Source organism: Bubalus bubalis, chromosome 6 (genome assembly GCF_019923935.1).
Source record: "Bubalus bubalis isolate 160015118507 breed Murrah chromosome 6, NDDB_SH_1, whole genome shotgun sequence".
Classification (NCBI taxonomy): Eukaryota; Metazoa; Chordata; class Mammalia; order Artiodactyla; family Bovidae; genus Bubalus; species Bubalus bubalis.
In genome coordinates, this window is record NC_059162.1 from 94,432,022 (window position 1) to 94,455,518 (window position 23,497).

At 39.9% G+C, this 23,497-nt stretch overlaps 1 non-coding gene across 1 annotated transcript; it reads left to right on the plus strand.

Moving 5' to 3' along the window:
* Positions 1–16,619: 16,619 nt before the first annotated feature.
* On the plus strand, positions 16,620–16,722 carry LOC112585838. Its single transcript, XR_003110417.1, has one exon. It is a non-coding gene; the product is annotated as a U6 spliceosomal RNA (small nuclear RNA).
* Positions 16,723–23,497: the final 6,775 nt, after the last annotated feature.

Genomic DNA, 23,497 nt, shown 5'->3' on the forward strand with positions numbered 1-23,497 from the left:
TTGTCGTAAGGAATAGAAAGCATGTGTATATTGTCTCACACCATGCTTGGCAGTGCTGTAGGCATTCAGTAAGTGTTTGTTGAATCTGAACCAATTTTATTTATGAACAAATTATACACACACACACATACTTCTTTCCACTCCACACATACTAAAAATTTGTATGTAAATAAACACCATACCACAAATCTTTAAGTGTGTGGGGAGATGCCAGATGTTTCCAAAGTGACTTAAGTTTGTTTATAGCATCTGTAAATTACTATTTTGAAATTCCATACTCTAAACAAGATGTAGAGAAGCAATGGAGAGAACTGTATGAAGAACTGGAAAAAAGAAAACAGGAAGAAGAGGCCAAGAAGAAAGAGGAAAGGGAATATGACATTTGGGGAACTGAAGAAGAGGGAAGTGAAGAAGATTCTGCTGAGGAACCAGGAAATGACAGGCAGCTGAAGGAAGATGATGATGAAAGAGCATTTCTGGGTGAAAATGTAGAAGTCCGTGTTGACTGGAAGGATGAACTATAACTGGGTAAAAGGTGGTCCCCACTCAGAGGCAAATGATACTGCTTAGAAGGAAGAATGTTCAGGAGTTTTGGCAAAATCTAGGAAGCAAAATTACTTGCTCTTTTTGAACAACATTGAATTTGTATTTCTATCCCATCATCTTTGCTCTATATGTCTTTGGGAATGTCCCACCACCTTTGGGGGCTTCTATTTTCTTGTCAATGGAAAGGGAGTGATAATTCCTGTTTCATGAGGTTGTTTTAAGGATTAAATTAGTGATGTCTATAAAGTGCCTCCCCACTCCAGTACTCTTGCCTGGAAAATCCCATGGACGGAGGAGCCTGGAAGGCTGCAGGCCATGGGGTCGCTGAGGGTCAGAAACGACTGAGTGACTTCACTTACACTTTTCACTTTCATGCATTGGAGAAGGAAATGGCAACCCACTCCAGTGTTCTTGCCTGGAGAATCCCAGGGATGGGGGAGCCTAGTGGGCTGCCGTCTACGGGGTCACACAGAGTCAGACACGACTAAAGTGACTTAGCAGCAGAAGCAGCAGCATAAAGTGCCTGATATAAATATTCAGTCAACCAGTAGTAGCTATTACTACTATCATTTTCATGGTATTTATAAAATTAATTAACAGTAAAAAACCTTCTATATAAACTCAAGCCTCACTCTCAATTTATTCCAGTATATCCAATGATTTTATTTTATTTTAATGTCTATATTATTTAGTATTTACTGAGCAGTTCGGATAGTTGTATTTGTGGGCAATGCTATTTGATGTGTTCTTCTTGCAGGTGTATCAAGCACTTAAAAGCAAAATCAGACTTCCTCTTAAACAGTAATATTTTGTGAAACTCCTTTTGCTTCTCTGCTGTTTGGGGCCCCAATTTTTTAATTAATTATTACTTGTTTGCAGGTTTGCTGGTTTTATGTTTACCTTTTCTATACCACTGGCACACAGCATCATTATATGCATTCACATAGCTCTTTACAGATCACAAAGCACTTTCCTATCAATTTGAGGAGCTCCTGCAATGTGCTCATTTAACCCTCAGAGAAGCCATTGTAGAGGATACCATTCTTATCTCCTTTTTACAGATACAGGAAGTGCTAAGAGCAGGGAAGTCACTTGCTCAGGTCAGCCCGTGAGGGACGGGGCCAGTATCTGAATTCAAGTTTGTCTGGTTCCAAAGATTATCCTTCCATTGCATTAGACTGTTGAATGAGTGAGTATTACTATTGAATACAGATAGTAGACAACTCTCACATGGGAAAAAAATACCCTTTTAATGAAAATAATCATAAGGTAATTTTCCTCTTTTAAAAATTTTCTCAAAAAATATACCAACAAGCAGGTGAGTGACGTGTGACAACCTCTTCATATTAAGAAGCTAGCTAATGTGGTTGCCAGGTACTCAAGGTCACCATGGTTGATTCCTGGCCCTACTTACTTCCCAACTGTTGTAACTTGGACAAGTAATCTAACTTTTCTGGGCCTCATTTTTCACATTTGCAAACTAAGCTGTGATAATTAATGCTGACTCCTTCCTTCATTTAACTAGGACTACACCGATGACCAATCCTAGTCTAGCTGGAGCATCAAGCCCAGACACAATTATCATATGATAGCACAGGCCTACCCATTTGGGTCTGGAACACAGTAATATTAGTCACTTAGTCATGTCCAATTCTTTGCAACCCCATGGACTATAGCCCGCCAGGCTCCTCTGTCCATGGGATTTCCCAGGCAAGAATACTAGAGTGGGTAGCCTTTCCCTTCTCTAGATCTTCCTGACCCAAGGATTGAACCTGGTTTGCCTGCACTGCAGGCAAATTCTTTACCATCTGAGCCACCAAAGAAGCCCAGAGAAAGATACGCATGAATCAAATTTCAGTGTCAAAAAGCACGGCACCTGGATGATAGGAATGGGGTGGTGAAGTCGCAGAGGAGCAGCAACAACTTCTTCCTTCTTTCATGTAGATTGGAGTCTGCTGTAGCTTTTGGGCCTTAGAATCTTTGGAATATTCTGGTTTGGGAAATGTGTCTTTGCAGGGGAGGCAAAACTTTACCTCTTCCCTCTTATGGTCTTCAGCTGAGCCTGAGAATGTAATGTACGACAGATGAAGTCTGAGGTCTTCAGTAGGAGTTGTTCCACATGCAGATGTATTTGTGGGGAGGAAGATGATCTCCACATCTTACTCCTCTGCTATGTTGCTTATGGGATCATACTCTAGATCCTGCTGGGTTATTTGTAGTATATAAAGAAAAGTGCTGAGCTATCTTCAGTTCAGTTCAGTTCAGTTCAGCCTCTCAGTCCTGTCCAACTCTTTGTGACCCCAGGATTGCAGCATGCCAGGCTTCCCTGTCCATGTCCATCACCAACTCCTAGAGCTTTCTCAAACTCCTGTCCATCGAGTCGGTGATGCTATCCAACCATCTCAACTTCTGTCATCCCCTCCTCCTCCTGCCTTCAATCTTGCCCAGCATCCAGGTCTCTTCTAATGAGTCAGTTCTTTGCATGAGGTGGCCAAAGTATTGGAGCTTCAGCTTCAGTATCAGTCCTTCCAATGAATATTCAGGACTGATTTCCTTTAGGATTGATTGGTTTGATCTCCTTGCAGTCCAAGGGAACTCTCAAGAGTCTTCTCCAACACCACAGTTCAAAAGCATCAATTTAGAGCTATCTTTCTAAAATCCAAATAAGTATGAATTGTTTAAATACATGTGGCCCCAAAGGATATCAGAAGCTTTTTGGAAATAAAGTTTGTACTAAAGTGAGTCTTCTATTTCATGGACTGAAATTACATGTGATATTGCAGGCATGGAGTGGGGATGGTGGGGTGGGGCAAGGTAAAGATAAAAGGACAGATGAACAAGAGAAAAACATACAAATTTATTCAACGTAAGTTTTATGGGACAAGGGAGCCCTCATAAGGAAATCAAGACCCAAAGAAGTGGCAAAACCTAAATGCTTTAATACAGGTTAAACAAAGAGAGTCAATTGTGGAGAAGTAACTAAAATGTACAGGGAGGCTGAAGGAAGATAAGAATTATTTTAACAATGTCAGTTTGGGTAGAATTCTCTTGGTCTCAGTTTGATAAGACTGTTTCTTTTCTCCTGGAATGTGAAGGGCAGCTCCTATGTGGGAGTTTTATCTCATGTGTTCAGGAGGAAAGGGGAGATCAAAGTGTCCCTTTTGTATCTTCTGTTTTTCAAGTCCCTTTAGCTCAAAATAACCCTTATGCCAAAGTGGCATATTTTGGGGTAGCATATCCAGGCACTTTTCATCTTTACACCTGTTTCTGTAACATAAGAGTCTTCTCATGATGAAAAAGAGCAAGGCTTCAGGTGCTGAGTCTGAATACTGTCTCGGGGCTGCGGGGCTGGTGTACGGAATCTATGCTTTAGGGTTGCCAGTCTAATAAATAAAATGCATTAATGTTAGAAATAGAGAGTTTGAAAAGACCAATCATTAACTGTGAAATTGAATTTGTAATTAAAAAAAAAATAAAAACAACTTTCCAGCAAAAAAAAGTCCAGGGCTGGAGGACTTCCACGGTAGTCTGGTGGTTAAGAATCCACGTTTCAATGCAGGGAACGGGGGTTCAATCTCTGGTCAGGGAACTAGGATCTCACATGCTGTGGAGCAACTAAGTCTGAAGCCACCAATACCGAGCCTCACACACTAGAGCCCATGCTGTGCAACTAGAAAAAGTCCATGCACTGAAATGAAGACCTAGGGCAGCCAGAAAACAAAAAGAAGTCCTGGACCAGACAACTTTATATGGAGTTCTACTAAACATATAAGGAAGAGTTAATACCTATCCTTCTCAAACTATTCCAAAAAACACAATTACCCTGATACCTAAACCAGACACAGACACTACAGAAAGAGAGTTACAGGCCAACATCTCTGATGAATATGGACGCAAAGATTCTTGACAAAATATTAGAGAACCAAATCCAATGATATATAAAAAGGACCATACACTGTGATCAAGTGGGATTACTCCCAGGATGCAAAGATAGTTCAATGTCAATCAATGTGATATACTTCATTAACAAAAGGAAAGATAAAAATCATATGATCATCTCAATAAACACAGAAAAAACATTTGACAAAATTCAACATCTATTCATGATAAAAAAAACTACCATCAAATTGGTATTTGTTTTTGTTGTTCAGTTGCTAAGTCATGTCTGACTGTTTGCAACCCCTTGGACTGCAGCACGCCAGGCTTCCCTGTCCATCACCAACTCCTGGAGCTTACTCAAACTCATGTCCATCCAGTCGGTGATGCCATCCAACCATCTCATCCTCTGTCATCCCCTTCTCCTCCTGCCTTCAATCTTTCCCAGCATCAGGGTCTTTTCCAAGGAGTCAGTTCTTCACATCAGGTGGCCAAAGTATTGGAGCTTCACCTTCAGCATCAGTCCTTCCAATGAACACCCAGGACTGATTTCCTTTAGAATGGACTGGTTGGATCTCCTTGCAGTCCAAGGGACTCTCAAGAGCCTTCTCCAACACCAACAAAGAAGCATCAATTCTTTGGCACTCAGTTTTCTTTATAGTTCAACTCTCACATCCATACATGACTGTTGGAAAAATAAAAAAAAACTTTGACTAGACAGACCTCTGTTGGCAAAGTAATGTCTCTGCTTTTTAATATGAGTCTAGATTGGTCATAGCTTTTCTTCCAAGGAGCAAGTTACTTCATGGCTTCAGTGACTATCTGCAGTGATTTTGGAGCCCAAGAAAATAAAGTCTGTCACTGTTTCCATTGTTTTCCCATCTATTTGCCATGAAGTGATGGGACCAGATGCCATGATCTTAGTTTTATGAATGTTGAGTTTTAAGCCAACTTTTTCACTCTCCTCTTGCACTTTCATCAAGAGGCTCTTTAGTTCTTCTTTACTTTCTGCCATAAGGGTGGTGTCATCTACATATCGATTATGTAGGTTATTGATATTTCTTCTGGCAATCTTTTTTTTTTATTTATTTTAATTGGAGGCTAATTACTTCACAATATTGTATTGGTTTTGCCATACATCAACATGAATCCACCACGGGTGTACACATGTTCCCAAACCTGAACCCCCCCTCCCACCTTCCTTCCCATCCTGGCAATCTTGATTCCAGCTTGTGCTTCATCCAGCCCAGCATTGTACATGATGTATTCTGCATATAAGTTAAATAAGCAGGGTGACAATATGCAGCCTTGATGTACTCCTTTCCCGATTTCAAACCAGTCTGTTGTTCCATGTCCAGTTCTAACTGTTGCTTCTTGACCTGCATACAGATTTCTCAGGAGGCAGGTCAGGTGGTCTGGTATGCCCATCTCTTGAAGAATTTCCCACAGTTTGTTGTGATCCACACAGTCAAAGGCTTTGGTGTAGTCAATAAAGCTGAAGTAGATGTTTTTCTGGAACTCTCTTGCTTTTTCCATGATCCAACAGATGTTGGCAATTTGATCTCTGGTTCCTCTGCCTTTTCTAAATCCAGCTTGAACATCTGGAAGTTTACCATTCACGTACTGTTGAAGCCTGGCTTGGAGAATTTTGAGCATTACTTTGCTAGCATATGAGATGAGTGCAAATGTGTGGTAGTTTGAACATTCTTTGTCCTTGCCTTTTTTTGGGATTGGAATGAAAACTGACCTTTTCCAGTCCTGTGGCCACTGCTGAGTTTTCCAAATTTGCTGGCATAGTGAGTGCAGCACTTTCACAGCATCATCTTTTAGGATTTGAAATAGCTCAACTGGAATTCCATCACCTCCACCAGCTTTGTTCATAGAGATGCTTCCTAAGGCCCACTTGACTTCTCATTCCAGGATGTCTGGCTCTATGTGAGTGAGCATACCATTGTGGTTATCTGGGTCATGAAGATCTTTTTTGTATAGTCCTTCTGTGTATTCCTGGCACCTCTTAATATCTTCTGCTTCTGTTAGGTCCATACCATTTCTGTCATTTATTGTGCCCATCTTTGCATGAAATGTTCCCTTGGTATCTCTAATTTGGAAAAACCACAGCTTTGACTATATGGACTTTCATTGGCATAGTGATGCTTTTGCTCTTTAATATGCTGTCTAGGAGAAGGCAATGGCACCCCACTCCAGTACTCTTGCCTGGAAAATCCCATGGATGGAGGAGCCTGGTGGGCTGCAGTCCATGGGGTCGCTGAGGGTCAAACACGACTGAGCAACTTCACTTTCACTTTTCACTTTCATGCATTGGAGAAGGAAATGGCAACCCACTCCAGTGTTCTTGCCTGGAGAATCCCAGGGACGGGGAGCCTGGTGGGCTGCCGTCTGTGGGGTCACACAGAGTCGGACACGACTGAAGTGACTTAGCAGCAGCAGCAGCAGGTTAGTGATAGCTTTCCTTCCAAGGAGAAAGCGTCTTTTAATTTATGGCTGCAGTTACGACCAGCAGTGATTTTGGAGACCAAGAAAATAAAATCTGTCACTGCTTCCACTTTTCCCCTTCTATTTGCCATTAAGTGATGAGACCAGATGCCATGCTCTTAGTTTTTTGAATGTTGAGTTTTAAAAGTTTTTTCACTCTCCTTTTCATCTTCATCAAGAGGCTCTGAGGGAACATATATCAACATAATATAGGCCATATATGATAAGCCCACAGATAATACCATCTTAAAGGTAAAAAACTGAAAGCATTTCCTCTTAAGATCAGGAATAAGACAAGAAGCCTATTCTTTTTTTTTTTTAACTTTTAATAGCCAATTAACAATGTTGTGATAGTTTTAGGTGGACAACAAAGGGACTCAGCCATTCATATACAGGTATCCATTCTCCCCGAAATCCCCCTCCCATCTAGTCTGGCACATAACATTGAGTAGAGTTCTATGCACAGCAATATTTTTTGGCTCTATCACCTAAGGCAAAAGAAACAAAGTGAAAAATAAACAAATAAACCTAAAAGCTTTTGCATAGCAAAGGAAACTAGTGACAAAATGGAAGACAACGTATTGAATGGGAGAAAATATTTGCAAATGATATAACTGATAAGGGATTAATGTCCAAAATGTATAAACTTCTTATATAACTCAATATCAAAAGAATAAACAACTTGATTAAGAAATGGGAAGAAAAACTGAATAGACATTTTCCCAGAGACATTTAGATGTCCAGCAGACATATGAAAAGATGTTCAACATTGCTAATTATTAGAAAAATGCAAATCAAAACCACACTGTGATAATCACCTCACATTGGTCAGAATGACTATCATCAAAAAGAACACATAATAAATGTTGGTGAGGATGTGGAGAAAAGGGAACTCTAGTATTTTGTTTGTGGGAATAAAATTGGTGCAGCCACTATGGAAAACAGTCTGGAGGGTTCTCAAAAACTAAAAATAGAGCTCTGTATGATTCATCAATTCCATTCCTGAGTATATACGTGAAAAAAATGAAAACTACCTCAAAAAGATACATGCACCCCAGTGTTCACAGCAGGATTATTTACAATAGCCAAGACATGGAAATAATCTAAGCGTCCATCAACAAATGAATGGATAAAGAAGGGGTGATAAGTAGCCTTTATTTTGTAATAAGTTTAAATATAGTATAATATTGAATCACTGTGTTGTACAACTGAAACTATTATAATATTGTATATCAGCTATGTGTGCTGTGTGCTCAGTCGTGTCTGACTCTGCAACCCCATGGCCGCATGCAGGACTATAGCCTGTCAGGCGCCTCTGTTTGTGGAATTTTCCAGGCAAGAATACTGTAATGTGTTGCCATTCCCTTCTCCAGGGGATCTTCCCAGCCCAGGGTCTGTACGCAAGTCTCTTATGTCTCCTGCATTGGAAGGTGGGTTTTTTTTTTACCACTAGCGCCACTGTCAAGATAAAATGCATTCATGTTGTTGTGTGCATATCTAATTTATTTCTGATGATTACTACATAATATTTCATGATATAACATTTATCACATTTTAGCTGTCTACTCTCTCAGTGACAGACAGCCAGGTTGTCAAGTCACCACCATCATAAATAATACGGCAATGAATATGTTTCCGTGTCTGCACAAGAACTTCTTTGGGATATATCCCAGGAGTGCCACTGTAGGCTCATAGAATATGAGTTCTTAATTTGCATAATTTGTGTCAGATTGCTTTCCACAGTGGCTATACTAGTCCATACTTCCACCACCATGGATAAGGGTTTCAGCATCCCCACAACCCAACCGGCGGGCATTATCAATTTTTTATAGTTTAATAGATGTAAAAGTATAGTACATTTCTGTTTTAATTAACATTTCACTGATTTTTTGAGCATCTCTTTATAAGCCTTTTGACTTTTGGATTTCCTCTCTGTTCTTGTTTTTTGCTTATTTTTTTTTCTAGCGGTTGCTGCCCTGTCATTTATTTGCAGGAATTTTGTATATTAAAAATTTCAAATATCTTTTCTCATTCTTTTATCTAGTTACTTTGTCTACAGTGTCTTTCAGTGAATATAAATCTTTATTATTCATTAATATTATTATCTTACAGTTTGCGCTTTTTAGGTTTTGCTTTTCCATTTTTCTCAGTCACAAACTGTAACAGACTTCTATGTTTTTCTTTTATAATTTTACTTTTTACATTTATTATGTCTTTAATCATCTTCGAGCCAGTCTTGTATAAAATGTAGAATTGATGAAATATGGTAGTTATACTTTAAGCCTTGATATATCAATTTCTGAGGGGAATCTTAAAACCTTCTGCTACAATTATGCATTTATCTATAATATTCCTCCCTGCAATTCTGCATATTTTAAGACTGTAAAATTAGGTGCATCTATGTGTTTTACCTATTGCATTTTGCCTACTGTTTCTTCTATGAGTATGTAATAACTTTATCACTTGTTCTCTTTTGAAACTAAAATTCCTCTTTGACAGATACTACAGCCACAACCCAGTTCATATTTTCCTGGTGTATATTTTTTGATATTTTTATTTTTAGTCTTTCCATCTCCTTATGTTTTAAGTGTGTGTGTCTCTGATAACCAATTTATTGTTAGATATAATTTTAAAAAATCCAGTTAGTGAGATTAATTTGTTTTCATGTAAAGTAATTGCTACATATTTAGTTACTCCTACCATCAGTGTGCTATTCATTCATTTTCATTTTTAACTTCCACTTCTGTTTTGTTTCTTTTTGAAGTATAGTTAATTTACAATGTTGTGTTAGTTTCTGGTATACAGCAAAGTGATTCAATTATACATATATAATCTTTTTTTATATTCATTCTAATTTATTATAAGATATTGAATATAGTTCCCTGTGCTATAAAGTAGGACCTTGTTGTTTATCTATTTTGTATTATAGTATTTTGTATCTGCTTATCCCAAACTCCTAATTTATGGCTCCCCTGCTATCCCCTTTGGTAACCATAAGTTTTTTCTCTATGTTAGTCTATTTCTGTTTTGTAAATAGGTTCATTTTTATCATATTTTGAATTTCACATATAGATGATGTCATATGATACTTTGTCTTTCTCTGTCTGACTTCCTTCACTTAGTATGGTAATCCCTTAAGTACATCCATGTTGCTACAAATGGCGTTAGTTCATTCTCTTTTATGGCTGAGTAGTATCCCTTGCCTGGAAAATCCCATGGAAGGAGGAGCCTGGTAGGCTTCAGTCCATGGGGTCGCGAAGAGTCAGACACGACTGAGCGACTTCACTTTCACTTTTCACTTTCATGCATTGGAGAAGGAAATGGCAACCCACTCCAGTGTTCTTGCCTGGAGAATCCCAGGGACAGCAGAGCCTGGTGGGCTGCCGTCTATGGGATCGCACAGAGTCGGACACGACTGCAGTGACTTAGCAGCAGCAGTATTTCATTATTTATGAATATGCAAACAGCTCATATAACTCAATAACAGAAAAACAACCCAATCAAAAAATGGGCAGAGGACTTAAATAGACATTTCTGCTAAGAAGACATGCTGTGCTACGCTTAGTTGTGCATATGCATATGCATATATGCACACAGATATGTATTATATAACATCTTCATTACCTAGTTATCTGTTGATGGACATTTAGGTTGCTTCCATATTGTAAGTTGTGCTTCTTTGAACACTGGGGTGCATGTGTCTTTTTGAATTAGTTTTCCCCAGGAACGGGATTGCTGGCTCCCATGGTAACTCTATTTTTAGTGTTTTAAGGAACCTCTGTACTATTCTCCATAGTTGATTCACCAATATACATTCCCACCAACAGTGTATGATGATTGCCTTTTCTCCACACCCTCTTTAGCATTTACTATTTGTAGACTTTTTGAAGATGGCCATTCTGAACAATGTGAAATGGTTTTGATTTGTACTTCTCTAATAATTAATGATGTTGAGCATTTTTTCATGTGCTTATCGGCCATCTATATGTCTTCTTTGGTCTTCTCTGTGGCTCAGATGGTAAAGAATCTGCCTGCAATACAGGAGACCTGGGTTTTATCCCTGGATAGGGAAGGTCCCCTGGAGAAGGGCATGTTAACCCACTTCAGTGTTCTTGTCCAGAGAATCCCCATGGACAGGGAAGCCTGGCATGCTACAGTCCATGGGGTCGCAGAGTTGGACACAACTGAGCAACTAAGCATAGCACAGCATGTCTTCTTAGCAGAAATGTCTATTTAAGTCCTCTGCCCATTTTTTGATTGGGTTGTTTTTCTATTATTGAGTTATATGAGCTGTTTGCATATTTTGGAAATTAAGCCCTTGTCGATCACATTGTTTGCAAATATTTTCTCCCATTCTGTAGTTTATCTTTTTTTAAATGGTTTCCTTGGCTGTGCAAAAGCGTATAAGTTTGATTAGGTCCCATTGGCTTATTTTTGCTTTCATTTCTATTGCTTTTGAGAAACTGATATAAAAAATATTGCTACTATTTATGTCAGAGAATGTTTTGCCTATGTTCTTTTCTAGAAGTTTCATAATGTCTCATCTTATAATTTAGTTCTTTTTTTTTTTTAATTGGCTGCATTGGGTCTTAGTTGCAGCATGTTGAGTCTTTGTTGTGTTATGCAGAATCTTTAGTTGGGGTGCATGGACTCTCTAGTTGTAGTGTGCGGGCTTGATTGTCTCACAGAATATAGGACATTCCCTGACCAGGGATTGAACCCAAGTCCCCTGCATTGCAAGGCAGATTCTTAACCACTGGAAAACCTCTTAAAGTTGTGGTTGGATTAAATAAGATAATGTTGGGTTGGCCAAAAAGTTAGTTTGGGTTTTTCTGTAAGATGCTATAGAAAAACCCAAGTGAACTTTTTTGCCAACTCAAAATGTAAAATGCTCTGGCCTTGGAGAAAGTCTTATCCTTGTCAGATACAGATTCAAATCTCTATATTGAGCACTTAACTCATTTCCACTCTGCTACATTATGACTAGGTTGAATGTAGGTTCTTTGTCATCTCCAAAGTACAATGAATTGCTCTGTTTCCTTAGAGAGTGACTGTTGTCTCTCTCAAAGCCCTATGTCTTCATGATTTGGACCAGGAATACTTGCCAGCAGGATAAAGGTTCACAGGAGATCCTGTTCTTTATGGACAACTGAAGTTGATAATTCTGCTTTTCACATATGAAAATTTAGATTCAGACTAAGCTGAGATATACTAATGTGGTTATTATGCTTATTGGAATAGATTATGATTGCTCATAAATGTATAATAATCCCATGAATTAAGTACTAATATCCTCATTTTGCTGACAAGGAAATAGAAGGTCACATACATTAGGTAACTTGACCAAGGTGACACGGTTGATAAGGAGAAGGTAAACAGTCTAGGGTCATGTAAGTAGGATGGGCTATGGAGTCAGACAAATCTAAATTAGGATCTGGGAATTGCCATTTACTAGATCTTGATCTTTGGCCCAGGGACTAAATCCTTTGAATCTCAGTTTCCTCACCTGTAAAGTGGGGATTATAATACTATTGACCTCACCTGAATGTTGTGAGGTTGAAACGAGAGAGTACATGTAAAGCAGAGTGCCTGGCACATGCTAAGTGCTCCATAAGTCCTTAGGCACTGCTTGGTAAGTGCCCTGGGAACCCAGAGCCCATAGAGCTCACCCACAGTACTGCCTTAGGGGAAATCTGAATTATCATCAAACTCCTTTAGAACACTTCACTGGGCAGTCAAACTTTGGCCTGACAATTTTCTGGGCTATGATTCAAGATAAGAGTCCCAGAAAGGAAATGGAGCAGCACAGTGCAGACCACCCACACCCTGCCCAACACAGCTGTTTGGACCAGGACTGGGAATCTGACCCAAAGGCAAGCAACCAACAGCCTGTAAATGTTGCCTGGCTTCTAAAAAATGAGTTGGACAAATCAATATTTCTCTCTCAGGGATTCAAGTTGGGAAACATGAAGTGACTGAGGCCATTAACAGCAATAAAAATTATAACTAAAGAGAGAGGTCATGAGGTTAAGGGTAAGTGTAGGAGAAAATGGAGCCTGAGCTGTGACAAACTAAAGTGATGAGGAAGCAGAAAATACAAGTAAACAGAAACTATGAAGTTGAAAAAGGTATGTCTATTCAACAAATCTTTCTAGAGTTCCTTCTATGAACTAGGCACTGTGTAAGCTCTGAGTACACAAAAGTGAGGTAAAAAACAAGTTTTACCAACCAGGCACAGCCTCTGCCTTCACAGCACTTAATTTTAGTAGGGAAGAGAGACAAAACAAAGTAAAACAAAATTTGTTTTACAAAATAAAATTTGTTTTACAAAATAAAACAAAACTTGTTTATTTACAAACAAATAAATAATTAAAAATTGTTTTAAGGGCTAAAAGAAAACAAGAATGGGGCTTCAATAGAACATACCAGTAAAGGAGCTGTTTAACAAATATCATGGTGAGGGAAATTCTCTCAGAACAGATCATTCAAGTGAGGTCTGTAGAATGAGAAGGAGCCAGAGAGAAGAGTGTTTGAGGCAGAGAATGTGTAATGCCTGTCGCTAAGAAAGGCCTTACGATCAAGGAAGTTGGAAAACAACAAAACAAGCCAGGTTGCTGGAGGGAAGAGAAGGAAAGGGAAGCAGCCTGAGATGAGTTTGGGGGAGTCAGCAGGAAGCATGGCACAGGATCAGCGGACCTTGAAATGGAGTTGGGTATTTATTCCCTGTGTAGAGAAAAGCCATGAAAGTATCTGAGGCTGGGTAATAACATAATTCAGTATAATGTGGTAGATAAGCATGAAGGCTGAAGATTCAGTCTGAGTCCAAGCCTAAGTTCTACCATTTACCAGCTGTGTGTGACCTTGGGCAATTACTTAACCTCTCTGGGCTCCAGTTTCCTTTCCTATAGAATTGAGGTAAATCGGTTTTTATCTCATAGAGTGGTTGTAAGGACTAAACACATATAAAGTGCTTACAGCACTTCCTGGCACTTAAGAAACACCTAATAAATGTAAGCTTGTACTATTATTCTCTTTTCAAAAACGTCGTCAGTTCAGTCACTCAGTCGTGTCCGACTCTTTGTGACCCCATGAATCTCAGCACGCCAGGCCTCCCTGTCTATCACCAACTCCCGGAGTTTACCCAAACTCAGGTCCATCGAGTCGGTGATGCCATCCAGCCATCTCATCCTCCATCGTCCCCTTCTTCTCCTGCCCCCAGTCCCTCCCAGCATCAGGGTCTTTTCCAATGAGTCAACTCTTTGCATAAGGTAGCCAAAGTATTGGAGTTTCACTTCAGCATCAGTCCTTCCAATGAACACCCAGCACTGACCTCCTTTAGGATGGACTGATTGGATCTCCTTGCAGTCCAAGGGAATCTCAAGAGTCTTCTCCAACACCACAGTTCAAAAGCATCAATTCTTCAGCGCTCAGCTTTCTTCACAGTCCAACTCTCACATCCATACATGACCACTGGAAAAACCATAGCCTTGACTAGACGGACCTTTGTTGGCAAAGTAATGTCTCTGCTTTTGAATATGCTGTCTAGGTTGGTCATAACTTTTCTTCCAAGGAGTAAGCATCTTCTAATTTCATGGCTGCAGTCACCATCTGCAGTGATTTTGGAGCCCCCCCAAAATAAAGTCTGACACTGTTTCCCCATCTATCTGCCATGAATTGATGGGACCAGATGCCATGATCTTAGTTTTCTGAATGTTGAGCTTTAAGCCAACTTTTTCACTCTCCACTTTCACTTTCATCAAGAGGCTCTTTAGTTCCTCTTCACTTTCTGCCATAAGGGTGGTGTCATCTGCATATCTGAGGTTATTGATATTTCTCCCGGCAATCTTGATTCCAGCTTGTGCTTCTTCCAGCCCAGCGTTTCTCATGATGTACTCTGCATAGAAGTTAAATAAGCAGGGTGACAATATACAGCCTTGACGTACTCCTTTTCCTATTTGGAACCAGTCTGTTGTTCCATGTCCAGTTCTAACTGTTGCTTCCTGGCTTGCATAAAGGTTTCTCAAGAGGCAGGTCAGGTGGTCTGGTATTCCCATCTCTTTCAGAATTTTCCAGTTTGTTGTGATCCACACAGTCAAAGGCTTTGGTGTAGTCAATAAAGCTGAAGTAGATGTTTTTCTGGAACTCTCTTGCCTTTTCAATGATCCAGTGGATGTTGGTAATTTGATCTCTGGTTCCTTTGCTTTTTCTAAAACCAGCTTGAACATTTGGAAGTTCACAGTTCACATGTTGCTGAAGCCTGGCTTGGAGAATTTTGAGCATTACTTTACTAGTGTATGAGATGAGTGCAATTGTGTGGTAGTTTGAGCATTCTTTGGCATTGCCTTTCTTTGGGATTGGAATGAAAACTGACCTTTTCCAGTCCTGTGGCCACTGCTGAGTTTTCCAAATTTGCTGGCATATTGAGTGCAGCACTTTCACAGCATCATCTTTCATGATTTGAAATAGCTCAACTGGAATTCTATCGCCTCCACCAGCTTTGTTCGTAGTGATGCTTTCTAAGGCCCACTTGACTTCACATTCCAGGATGTCTGGCTCTAGGTGACTGATTACACCATCATGATTATCTGAGTCATGAAAAATGTTATGGTAGCTACTAAATCAGAGAAGGCAATGGCACCCCATTCCAGTACTCTTGCATGGAGAATCCCATGGACGGAGGAGCCTGGTAGGCTGCAATCCATGGGCTTGCAAAGAGTCGGACACGACTGAGCAATTTCTCTTTCACTTTTCACTTTCATGCATTGGAGAAGGAAATGGCAACCCACTCCAGTGTTCTTGCCTGGAGAATCCCAGGGATGAGGGAGCCTGGTAGGCTGCCATCTATGGGGTCACACAGAGTTGGACACGACTGAAGTGACAGCAGCAGCAGTAGCAGCTACTAAATGGAGAATGAATGTGTGGGGGACAAAAGAGAGACCAATTATGAGATAGTTGAAGAGCCCGAGTGAGAGATGAGTGAAGTGGTAGAAGTAGAGAAAGAAAAATGGATGAATTCAACATATTTTTGGAGGTAAAATTTTCATATATTGTAGATAGCTTGGACACTGTGGTTGAGGAAAATAAAGAAATCAAGAATGATTCCTAAGTTTCTGGCTAGAGCAGCCAACAGATGGAAGTGATATCTGCTAAAAGGGAGGAGCCTGGGGGAAGCAGGTTTGGCCAGGAAATGAGGAGTTCTATTTTAGACTTGTTAAACTGAAGATGTCAGTGAGATATCCAAGTAGATGTCAATTAGGCAGTTGGTTATAAGCTTGGAGACCAGGAGAGAGGTCTGGGATGAAAATATGAATTTAGAAGTCATTAGCATAATCAGCATTTGAAGGTTTAGAAATGACTGAGATCAGCTAGGAAGAGAGAACACAGAGGGAAGTGAAGGGAGCCAAGAGGACTGAAGAGTAACACATTTTATTTGGGGTGGTTGAATAGACAACGGGAATGAGGAGAGGCCTATGGAAAGAAAGGAAAGCCAGAAGAGTAGGATAACAAAAACCAAGAGAAGAGACTGTTTCAAGAATATTGGAGAGGTTTACTTAGAGTGTGGAACGTCCACTAAGATGAGGATAGAAAAATATTAGTCACTGATGACTTTGACGAGAGCAGTTTCAGTGAAGGATGTGTGTGTGGGTGAAGGGGGTCACACTTCAATAGCATCAAATAGGTTGAAAAATAAATTGGAGGTGTTCTTGCTTTGACAGCATGTATAGTAAGACTGGAACAATACAGAGAAAATTGGTACAACTCCTACATACAGATGACACACAAATTCATGAAGTGTTCTGTGTTTGGATTTGACTTTTGGACAATGTCAGCTTTCACATATTCAAAAAAGAAAATTGAATCCACAAGGATGAAAGGGATCCTAAAACTGAACATAAACAGACAGAAATAAACTTAACTATATTTAAATAAGTAAAATAACCACTCCGAGGGAAAATAAAAAACTAATCCAGATAACTTTTGAACATAGTATTTTGTCTATATTCCCTTAGTATAAAAACAAAACTGCAGACAAATATTGAGCCATATTTAATAGATTGTTGGGATTTTTTCTTTAGTGGAACAAATATAGCAATTCTGAAACTATTTGGTGTGTATCATAACACTGAACAAATGAAAAAAAAGACATCAGTGCTGTTGAGAGCCAGAGTTCTTAACTGTGGGAAAAGGGAGGTGCAAATTAGGAATGGGAGAAAGAACCCTGTGGTGTTGAACTGGAGTTAGAGGTACCCAGTACTGATCTCATGATTAAAAATAGTTGAACTATTTTAGGTTGCCTTTCCTCCTTGGCTCTGTTAACTTAGAAGGCCTAGAAGAAATTACTCCCCAGTAGCAATGGATACATCTGGTGCCCAGGTCTTGGCTTCTAAATACCATTCCCCACTAAAAGCAGTGCTCTTTCAGAGAGAGGGATGATTTCCAAGGCTAGACAGGGAAAATACAAGATGAATGTGGAACACTGTACTGTATTATACCAGAAAGCTGCTGCTGCTAAGTCGCTTCAGTCGTGTCCGACTCTGTGCGACCCCATAGACGGCAGCCCACCAGGCTCCCCCGCCCCTGGGATTCTCCAGGCAAGAACACTGGAGTGGGTTGCCATTTCCTTCTCCAACGCGTGAAAGTGAAAAGTGAAAGTGAAGTCGCTCAGTCGTGTCCGACTTTTCGCGAGCCCATGGACTGCAGCCTACCAGGCTCCTCCGTCCATGGGATTTTCCAGGCAAGAGTACTGGAGTGGGGTGCCATTGCAGGAAAAGCTAAAAAGCAAAAAAAATGAGCATGTGTCAAAAAGACACAGAAGCTAGCTTAAAGGGGGTCTCAACAGCCAAATCTAGGACAAATTGAACAATAAAATGAACAATGACAATAATGGATTAAATAAAATAACTTATTAAATAAAATAAGAATTGATGAAGTTTTTTTTAACTGATCATAATATATAAATAAATAAGAGATAAGGGAAAGATCTTGCTTACAGTAGAATGCTAACTGAAAAAATGAAGATGAACTAATGGAGTTATAGAATCTTTTTTTTTTTTTTTTTTTGCTGAACAGTTTGTGGATCTTAGTTCCCTGGCCCAGGGCAATGAAAGCATGTAGTTCTTACCACTAGACCACCAGGGAATTCCCTAGAATCACCATTTTGCAACTATCAAAGTAATTGATTCAGGCAAGAATTATCAGTGAGTGTTGAAACCTCTGGCACAAGTTTTGAAGAGGAACAAGATATTTACACAGTCTCAGAGATATTGTTCAGTCACTTAGTTGTGTTCGACTATTTTCAACCCCATGCCAGCCTTCCTTGTCCTTCACTATCTCCCGGAGTTTGCTTAAACTCATGTCCATTGAGTTAGTGATGCCATCCAACCATCTCATCCTCTGTCACCCACTTCTCCTCCTGCCTTCTATCTTTCCCAGCATTAGGGTCTTTTCCAATGAGTTGGGTCTTCACATCAGGTGGCCAGAGTACTGGAGCTTCAGCTTCAGCATCAATCCTTCCAATGAATATTCAGGGTTGATTTCCTTTAGGATTGACTGGTTTGATCTCCCTGCAGTCCAAGGGACTCTCAAGGGTTTTCTCCAGCACCACAATTTGAAAGCATCAATTCGTCGACACTCAGCCTTCTTTATGGTCCCGCTCTCACATCCAACTTGACTACCGGAAAAACCATAGCTTTGACTACACGGACCTTTGTCGGCAAAATGATGTCTCTGCTTTTTTAATACGCTGTTTAGGCTTGTCATAGCTTTTCCCCCCAGGAGCAAACATCTTTTAATTTCGTGACTGCAGTCACCATCTGCAGTGATTTTAGAGCCCAGGAAAATAAAAGCTGCCACAGTTTCCACTTTTTTCCTATCTATTTACTATGAAGTGATGGGACCAGATACCATGATCTTAGTCTCAGAGTACCTCTCCACAGATTACTCATTATTTATGTAGGAAAAAAATTGCTAACTTTACAGTGAAGACCTAGCAGATACCACTGATCAAAATGAATATCATCAATAATGGGATGAGGTAGCACCATATTTCTCCTCATGTGACACACTAAGCATCCTACAAGCAGCTTTCCTGCCCACTCCAAAAAGAAGAAAAATATAAATCTCATCATAAGGAAATAGGACATAAACCCAGAGAGAGGGAAATTCTACAAAAGAGTGGCCTATACTTAAAAAAAAGTCAGTATCATGAATAGCAATCTATTTTAGGTTAAAAGAAACTAAAGACTCATGAGAGTTAAACGCAGTACATGATTAGGGATCAAGACTGGATCAGAACCTGTATTGGAGGGATGACTGCTAGATAGGATATTACTAGGCCAATAAGTTAACTTCGAATGTGAACTATAAATAAGGATTATATCAGTGTTAAATTTCCTGAATTTAACCATCATACTGGGGTTGGGGGTAGGGAGAAAGGTAGGTAGGTATGTAAGATAATGACCTTGTTCTTTGAAAATACACACGGAAGTATTTAGAATGTTAGGTATGAAGGCTACAATTCAAATGGTTCAGAACTCCCCTGTCTCTATATAGAATATATTGTATATATTTATGTGTGCATGTGTACACATAAACACACAGACAGATAAAGAGACTGGCAAAATACTAACTCTTGGTGTCCCTGGATGAAAAGTATATGGGAATTCTTTTCAACTCTTCTGAACGTTTGGAATTACTTTCGAGTAAAAAGTTTAAAAATAAGCTGGAGATGATTAAGTAGAAAAAGTATATAGATAACTCTTTTGAGAAATTTGGCTATGAAGGGGAGTAGAGAAATAGACCCAGAGAGTCAGGGTTTTAAAATATTTCTAAGACAGAAGAAACTAGAATAGGTTTGCATGGTGATGAGAACAATGATGGGCCTCAGCTCCTCCTTTTTAAGAAGAGATATCTGATTAGATCTTTTCCTTAGGCCCTCTAAGACTCCCCTACCTTTAGATAATGTGAGCTCCTCTGAAAATTCATTTTATTGCTTAAACTTCAACCAGGAAAAGGCATTTGGGCCACCACTGGAGGGCAGTACAAAATGATGCTGCATGTCATTCTGGTGGTTTTTATTGTTTTCAGCTGCTGGAACAAAACAAAGCCTTTTACACGATTTTCTCTCTAATGTGTTACATGAAGAAGAACACTATACAATTCATAACAGTAGCTTGGCAGGCAGAGCAAAGGGGTGAGAGGATCCCATGCTTGGAAAAATGCCTGCCACATAAGTTTAATAGTGAATAAATGATAACAGAAAAATTGGAGCATGTCAGAGTTGGAAGGGACCCTAGAGAAGGCTGACAGCAACCCCCTTTTTAAAGATAGCACCTTGGGTCCAGAAGAGAGGAGGGACTTGGCCACAGTTACAATGACAGATAGAGAAGGTTATAGTTTCAACACTTAACTGGTTAGTCTGTGAAGACACAGATTGTGGTTATCTTCAAATCATATCATAAATATAGCTTGCAAAGAGACTGACCCCCATCGTTGGTACTGATACTGAGCTCCTAAAAAAATTCAGACACCTCAGTTTTGAGGTTGTGCCCCTTTCATCTTCCTAAACTTGGGAAAATATGATTACTTAACCTTCCACTCTGCTGAAAAGTGTTAGTTGCTTAGTCATGTCCACCTCTTTGTGACCCCATGGACTGTTGCCCACCAGGTTCCTCTGTCCATGGAATTCCTAGGTAAGATTACTGGAGTGGGTAGCTATTTCCTTTTCCAGGGGATCTTCCAGACTCAGGGATCTAACCCAGGTATCCCGCATAGTAGGCAGATTCTTTACTGTCTGAGCCACCAGGGAAGGCCCTTTATCAGCTGCAACCAGTCCTAATGCTCTGGACAGCATAGTTCTGATCATATTAAGCCCATTTCAGACCTATAAGCAATCATGTTCCTACTAACACTGGGGGGTGGATTTGAAGGCTCTTCAAAAGAAAGTGAATGGGCATGTGGCAGTACATTGTTTGGATAGAAACAGCAGTATCAACGCAGTTGAGGGGAAGTGATCTTAAAAGGACAAACAGAAAATCCTGGTGAAATGTAAAAACTCTAAATATGACCTATGTATATAATGGCGAAGAAAGACTTTAGACTGATCAATATACAGAAACCAATATGACTTCATACAATGCTATAATTGGACTCAACTACATAGAAGGGCCCCTAAGCTCACATTTACCTACAGAAAATATTCAGGCATTAGCTTGCCATTTCAAAGATCTCCTAATCTGGCCCCAGTCTTATATTTTGCCATAGCTCTCATCTCATGCTCCAACTGCTGTTTCCTGAACACTTGCTGCAGTGGTACAACTGCTGTGATGCATTAGGCTACGCTCTGCACTTGCTCAATTTTGAGGCTCATCTCAAATGACACTTTTCTTTGCATGCATTCCTTTATCTGACCCTCACACCTACTTGAAATTCTTTTTGGCTACAGCTATTGAATGCAACTGTCGTTAGCATTCATTTCATTCTGCCTTGTCTTCCCCACTTCATAGTGAGCACTTTGATGTCTTACTGTACTATTATTTTGGGGATTGTTTCTATTTATTAATAATCTACCAATAATCTTTCTAATCCTTGTACCTCTCCAGTCTTTCCAACTCACTCACTCCAACAGATTTTTGGATCCCCACCTTGGCCCTACAATCCAATGATTCTAACACCTATTCACCATTTCTTACCTAGTTCATGTCCTCTCAGTTCTCTTTTTATCCACTTCAATTGCAAGGCCCAACGTTATCATCACTCCCTTGATATGTCCGAGTACCTCCCGTCTCCTCTTACTTTGTTATTTTGCCTTACAAAATTCCTATCCTGGACAATCTAACTCTTCACTTACTCTCCACCTTTGGGAAAGTGGATGAAGAAAAACTTACAACTACATCAACTGGACTTTTAAAATTCATTTACACTAACCTCAAGTGGGCTCCTAGTGCTACCTGGGAATCCTTTTATTTTAAAAGTCAATCCACATGACATAAATCACAGCAAGATCCTCTATGACTCACCTCCTGCTGCTGCTGCTCTTGCTAAGTCAATTCAGTTGTGTCCGACTCTGTGTGACCCCATAGATGGCAGCCCACCAGGCTCCCCCGTCCCTGGGATTCTCCAGGCAAGAACACTGGAGTGGGTTGCCATTTCCTTCTCCAATGCATGAAAGTGAAAAGTGAAAGTGAAGTCAGTCAGTTGTGTCCGACTCTTTGCGGCCCCATGGACTGCAGCCTACCAGGCTCCTCCGCCCATGGGATTTTCCAGGCAAGAGTACTGGAGTGGGGTGCCATTGCCTTCTCCGGACCCACCTCCTAGAGTAATGCAAATAGAAACAAAAATAATCAAGTGGGACCTAATTAAACTTACAAACTTTCACACAGCGAACTATAAACAAGGTGAGACAACAACCCTCAGAATGGGAGAAAATAATAGCAAATGAACAACTGACAAAGGATTAATCTCCAAAATATACAAGCAGCTCATGAAACTCAATACCAGAAAAAAAATAACCCAATCAAAAAGTGGGCAGAAGACCTAAACAGACATTTCTTCAAAGAAGACATACAGATGGCAAATAAACACATGAAAAGATGCTCATTACCAGAGAAATGCAAATCAAAACTATAATGAGATATCACCTCACACCAGTCAGAATGGACATCATCAAAAATATACAAACAATAAATGCTGGAGAGGGTGTGGGGAGAAAAGAGAACCCTCTTGCACTGCTGGTGGGAACGTAAACTGATACAGCCACTATGGAGGACAGTATGGAGATACCTTAAAAAACTAAGAATAAAACTACCATATGACCCAGTAATCCCACTACTGGGCATATGTCCTGAGGAAACCATAACTGAAAAAGACAAAAGTACCCTAGTGTTCATTCATCAGTATTTACAATAGCTAGGACATGGAAGCAACCTAGATATCCATCGACTGATATAGATGGATAAAGTAGCTGGTATATATATACAATGGAGTATTACTCAGCCATTAAAAGGAACACATTTGAATCAGTTCTAATGAGATGGATGAACCTAGAGTCTATTATACAGAGTGAAGTAAGTCAGGAAGAGAAAAACAAGTATCGTATATTAACACATCTATATGGAATCTAGAAAGATTTGAACCGATTGCAGGGCAGCAGTGGAGATGCAGACATAGAGAACAGACTTGCGGACACAGGGCGGGAAGGAGAGGGTGGGACAAGTGCAGCAAGTAGCATGGAAACATACATACCGTCATACGTAAGATAGACAGGCAGTGGGAATTTGCTGTATGACTCAGAGAGCTCAAACAGGTGCTCTTTGACAGCAGTGCTCCGTGATGGGGCAGGAGGTGGGAGGGAGGTTCAAGAGGGAGGGGATGTATGTATACCTATGGCTGATTCATATTGATGTATGGCAGAAACCAACATAATATTGCAAAGCAATTTTTCTTCAATTAAATAAATAAAAGTTCATCCACTTTCTCTAAAGATTATTTCATACATTTTCTCTCCACAAACTTGGACACCTTCCTCTTTCTTTTCCCTCTAACCAAATAGCTCACCACTATGAGTGGGCATAGCTCATCTATG